We start from the raw sequence: 5,825 nt of genomic DNA, 5'->3' as shown, positions 1-5,825 counted from the left end.
ATACCATTATGCTGGTGGTACGCTATTATTAAACAATACAACTAAGGTCTTAGGGGTTTCAGCCCCACATAAACTAATGGAGGCCAAAGGGTATATAGTTCGTTATTGGAACTAAATGTAAAATATAATAGTCACAGGGTCTCCCCCCAAATAGTTCGTTATGTTATCACTGTTTTTACTAAACACGAATATTTCTTTGATCGGTGTAATAGTCAAATAAAGCTTTAAATAACATACCTATAATTATTAATACAGTGAAACCTCTAAATGTCGGACACTCTCAACCGCTAAATTGTTTGCTGCTATAGGAGATGTCCACTATTAAGAGGGATCAGTGTGTAGTTTGTTCAAAAAAAAAAACTCTTCTATTTACTGTAAGTTACATGAGACGAAATTCCACGTAATATGACATTATAATATACCAATGATGTGTAATGTTTACGATCAGTAGTAGAATTAAATGGAGTATTGAAAGTAGAAGGCAAAGGTCAATTAATTACTGTGAGAGCAAACCGTTTCTATATATGAACTATAAACGATGTAAGTTTTTGGTTTCCGCCTATATACATATTGACATTAAACAAGACGGACTGATAAAAAGAGTATTGCCATGCGATATTAAAACGCATTTTATATACACATGTCGTATTATACAGAAGCCAGGAGGACGTAACGTCAATGCATCTACAAGTCAAAACCAGCCTCGAACGTTGTAAGGAATTTTTTTATCGTTACTATAATTTACTATACGGGGGGAGAATATATCCTGAGCTCGTGCCACTCAACTACATTTTATGCGCACGACAGCAGTGGCGGCGGCGGGCGGCGCGCGCGATACTGTTGGTAAGGAGGGGGGTACCGAATGAATGGTGTTTGCGTGTACGTGTTTTTTACCACCTAGATTTTTTTATAAAACGTCCCCCATTCTTGTACACGAGCCGCAACGAGCTCGTGCTATCGGTTGTGGCGTCGGGTACTGTTTTTTTTTTTTTTAAGCGACAGTAAAAAAACAATCATCACCTGCAAATATGCGCGCGCGCGCGCGCACTATACCCGACGAACCCCAAAAATCTGGAAAATAACAGATTTGAATACCTCCCACAGAAAAATATATCCCCCTTCCACTATTATATACATACAAAGGGAGTCCGTATAGAACTAGCCGTTTGGAAAACTACTTAGTAGGAGGTATAGTCTAAATAGGAACGTCGAACATGTACAACTCGATGTTATTATAATATAATGTATGACATTTGTGCAATGTTATAATTAGGGTTGTAAATTTAATGCATTTAAACCCTTAAAAAAGGCACTTAAAATCTCTAAAAATACAGTATATAGAAAATGATACATTGAATACCAGAGGTTGCACTAAAAATAAGCCTACCATGTATTTATATCTCAAAAAACCCATTATAAATTTGCACTATATTGTCTATAAATTAATTATAGAATTATAATTTAATAAAACGCAAAACTCTAACGAGAGTAAAATATTTTAAAATTGAAATTAATTAAGTATATAAGATACAGCATACAGCTATTTCGCAGAACGTGTTAAATATTTATAAAACGATAACTATAAAATTGTTCATAAAAAAAATCATAAAAAAATAAAAAGGCCAAAAAATGTAAAAGCTTTGAAATTGATTTCATCAGTACTTAATTAAAAAATTGTGTATAATAAGGAAACCATGTGCTAAAAAAAAAAAAAATGAGTTCTTGACAACTCTAATATTATAATAGTATTTCGGGTTATTTTACCATTTATAATTTAATTTATAAGTACCTATCATATTATTTTGATATTTATATTGTATATTTAAAATATAATTTTCTAGTGGTTTTGAATGATTTTACAAATTTACACTCTCCCTCTCTTTACATAATTGATGGATTTCAATATATACTCGTATTTGCTCAGAATAATATATTCTTTTAAATTATTTACACAGTCTCATCGTTGAAAAGTATTATAAGTATTATATATTTGCATATCATAAATCTCAAAGACCCGAACCCTTTTAAACGCATTTTTTCGTTCCGTTTTCGTGTTTGAACGTCTTCTTTCCTACTACACGTCATATTATGCTGCACGCCGCCTCGTGTGCTATACAGTAATATGTATGTGAAAATGTCATTTCAAAATAAATCAGCGCATTTGATCTATAGATTTTTGACAAATTGTACTAGTGTTATGTTAATATTATTTGCAGACCTATGCATAATATATTCAGCATGTATATAACGCGGTCGGCATCGTATACCTGAACTCGTTTAAATGTATATACACTGATGTAGGGTCGGATCGGGCGTCGGGTCATCCGTTTCCCACGCGATGACGGTAGCCCTTCGCGATTGGGATATTTTCAAATATACATTATACACACACACACACACATATATATATATATATATATTGTTATTATATGCACGGCAAACACACATACACAAATACATATTCGCGCGCATACTTGTATAAGCCTATATATATATATATATATATATATATATATATATATATATTATTATATACATATGGTTAATATGAGGGCACACAAGAATAACAATAAAACACGAATATAAGGAAAAATATCCTTTTTCGGTAAAATTACGCAAAAATACGATGCGTTATTGGATGATGCAAAGACCGCGAGCAGCACACAAAACTCGACACGGTCCATTGACGCGGGAATTTTTCGCATCATACTACCTGGTCCATTGTGCAACAGTTGCGAGGACCTGTGTGCAAAATTGTATAATCGGTTTCCGCCTACAGTAGTCGCAGTATAGTTGTAAAAGGATACCACCTTTGGTCGTGAGAACCTCAATCCCTTATTATATAACGAGTCGTATATTATGTATATATAATATATATATATAATATGAAGGTGGGTGCAGACGTAACCGGCGAAAAGGAGAAAATATTCGTCAAATTTGAATGCGAAAACATGTTGCGTACCGTGATAAAAATAATACATGCGGCAGCCAGACACCCTTTTTTGTGGTGGCTTCCAACCCAAATCAATCTGTATAGGTGGTACACTATCATACGCGGCACGTCATTATAATATATATATTATATTATACAGTCGACAAAATATCATTGAAATCTGCATGCAGGTATTATTACTTAACTGCTATTATAATGCACATGCGCATCTTACCACAGCCTACAGGTAGTTCGACTTAAACACATACATATAGTCTTATACTATAAAACGCTATAGCATAATAATATAATTCTACATGTTACGCAGAAAGTCCAAAATTGTGCATATCGTATAATGCGTGGCGTATGACAAATAGAATGTTTTTTGTAGGTACACATAGTGAAGTGTACAACGTTGCAGGACATAGTAAACAGATTGTATAAATCGTTAAGTGTAAAAATGTATTGAGTGTAATTTGTGTGGGAGGCAGACTTTGCTATAGTATGTGAAACCATTATGCATTATTAATACCAGTTATCATTAAAGTGATTAAAAATTTAAAAACGAAAACCTCACTTCCACTTGTATGTTTATATTTTAAGCTTCTATGGTTTAAATGATTTTTTAATATTAAATCACCATAATATTTGTTAAGCGCGTTTATCCTTATTAATCACTTAATCATTGAAATTCTTATCATTATTTATATTTACTACCTTGAACTTAACAATCAATATTTTATAAATGTACAAATGCCGCCACAAAGCAAAAACTATACAATTACATCAAAATGTCAAAAAAATGACCAATAAAATACACTAACAAAATTACGTTAAAATCCTCAATTTTACTGTTGTAATAATTATTCAATAAAAATATAAAACGTCTTTTTACTAATTAAAATTTTATAAATCAATTAAACCAAATACAAAACACAGGACAATTTCATCAGTCAAATCAATATCTCATCCAAATTCAAATGCTCTAAACGTGAACCCAGCGATGAATGTATTTTTTTTTTTATTGATCAAAGTACATCGACAACTAGGCCATTAGTAAAATAAATTTTTTTTGTTACATTTTTAGTATTTTAAGTAAACATTTTAAAATTAAGTTTTTTACATCCTGTGGGTTTGGTCCAAGTGCTTGACAGATTTGTTCGGATAAGTGAAATTGATTTCGATACTGGTTGTATTTTTGACATTCAGCGATGATGTGGTTGACGGTTAAAAGTACGCTGCATGACTAACATAGTGGTGGATCGTCTTTACTCATCAAGTAGCTGTGTGTTAAGTGTGTGTGACCAATTCGGAGGCGGTTTATTATGGTTTCATCTTTTCTATTGAGTTCAGGATTTTTCCATGGGTTTATATTATTTTTTATTTTGTTGAGTTTTCGCCAGTGAGAGAGCCATTTGTTATTTGAATGTAGGATTATTTCGTTCTTTTTGCATCTGCGAATGTGATGGAATTTATGGTTGGAGTGATGAATGTGTTGATTTTACAAAAATGTGTGATTTTTTATATAATTTTTGTTGTTGCTTTTTTGGTGTCTGTGTGCACGGTATATAATTGTCGAAATAGTGCTTCGATTTTCAACTTTAGTAGCTTTTCCGGTTGAAATGTGAAACTAGTTGATGCATTGGGGAGGTCAAATGTTGAAATTCCCAGTAGTTTCCAAAAGCACTGGGAAAAACAAAAAAAATCAAGGAAAAACGGGAATTTTCACGCAAAATAAATTTTTGAGAAATCGATTTTAGATATTGGTGTAACTCTAAAAGAAATTATTGTAGACACATGAAATATTCACTGAATGTTTATATTGGCATTTGCTATACTTGATAAAATTTTCAAAATATTTCAAACCTTTGTAAGTTATTTATAGACTTTTGAAATGTTCAATCTGTTTAGTATTTTTTTTATAAATGACAATAAAATTTTATTTGTCTGGTAAAAAAGCTTCAAAATCTAATACGATGCTCCTAATATATTATCACAGTGAGAGTTAAAAAATATTAAAAATACAAAGTCACAATTTTTTTTAATGAGCATTGAAAGTTCGAATTTTGAGAAAATACGTAAAAATCACGAAAATTTGCAATTTATTTTGAATTAAAAATTAATAAAAATGTATCTTTTTAAATCTAAGACTTGAAAATTCAATACAAAATTCTTCATGAGTTTTTCTACTTTTATCATATAAAAAATGTCTACCAGAAAACCAAATTAAATTTTTATTAGCATTTGAATTACAACATTGGATGTTCACTCTATTTCTTTTGTAACGATATTTTTATTTTGTTGTTATTCAAAAACGAATTACTATAGTAACTTGAAACTTACTCTATGTGTTTATTTTATCAATTCCTATACTTATTAATTATGTTTCCACAATTTTTAAGTTATTTATAGACATTTGAAATTTTCCGTTTTTTCATTTTTTCTATTCTATAAATGTCGATAAAATTTTATTCATTGGGTCAAAAATCATAACAATTAAATACAACGTTCTCCATAAGTTTTTTTTTATAACCATTTAAAATTCAAATTTTGACAACATTTATTTAATTGAAATTTTACAAATTCATTAATTAAAATAATTTATTAAACATTTTAATTGTATAGCTAACGATTGAAAATTTTTTCACGTAAATAGTTAATAAATAATTCTGCTATAAAAAAAAATAATCTATAAAACCTCAAGTCACTAAGCGAGTGAAAATAATCTTTATTATTACGTAAATATATCGTAATATTATTAGAATATAGTATAGACTTGAGTTGGTACTGTAATAATTAATTTAGCTTTTTTTTTTTATAGATATATAATATATTAATTGTTATATCGGCTTATTGTTTACTTCAAAGAAAAACACAATCATTGTACGAATTA

The 5,825-nt window shown here is 30.1% G+C and overlaps 1 long non-coding RNA gene across 1 annotated transcript in view; it reads right to left on the bottom strand.

Annotated features, from left to right (window-relative positions):
• Positions 1 to 3,936: 3,936 nt before the first annotated feature.
• LOC149055962 (uncharacterized) overlaps positions 3,937 to 5,825 on the bottom strand; it is a 65,826-nt gene continuing 63,937 nt past the window's right edge. Inside the window, exon 3 of the long non-coding RNA XR_016191561.1 lies at positions 3,937 to 4,386. This is a non-coding gene — a long non-coding RNA (uncharacterized LOC149055962). The remainder of the gene's footprint in view (positions 4,387 to 5,825) is intronic.

Source organism: Diuraphis noxia, unplaced genomic scaffold (genome assembly GCF_037042655.1).
Source record: "Diuraphis noxia isolate RWA-SAM2 unplaced genomic scaffold, SU_Dnox_SAM2 contig0004, whole genome shotgun sequence".
Lineage (NCBI taxonomy): Eukaryota > Metazoa > Arthropoda > Insecta > Hemiptera > Aphididae > Diuraphis > Diuraphis noxia.
This window is presented reverse-complemented; position numbering and strand designations above follow the sequence as displayed.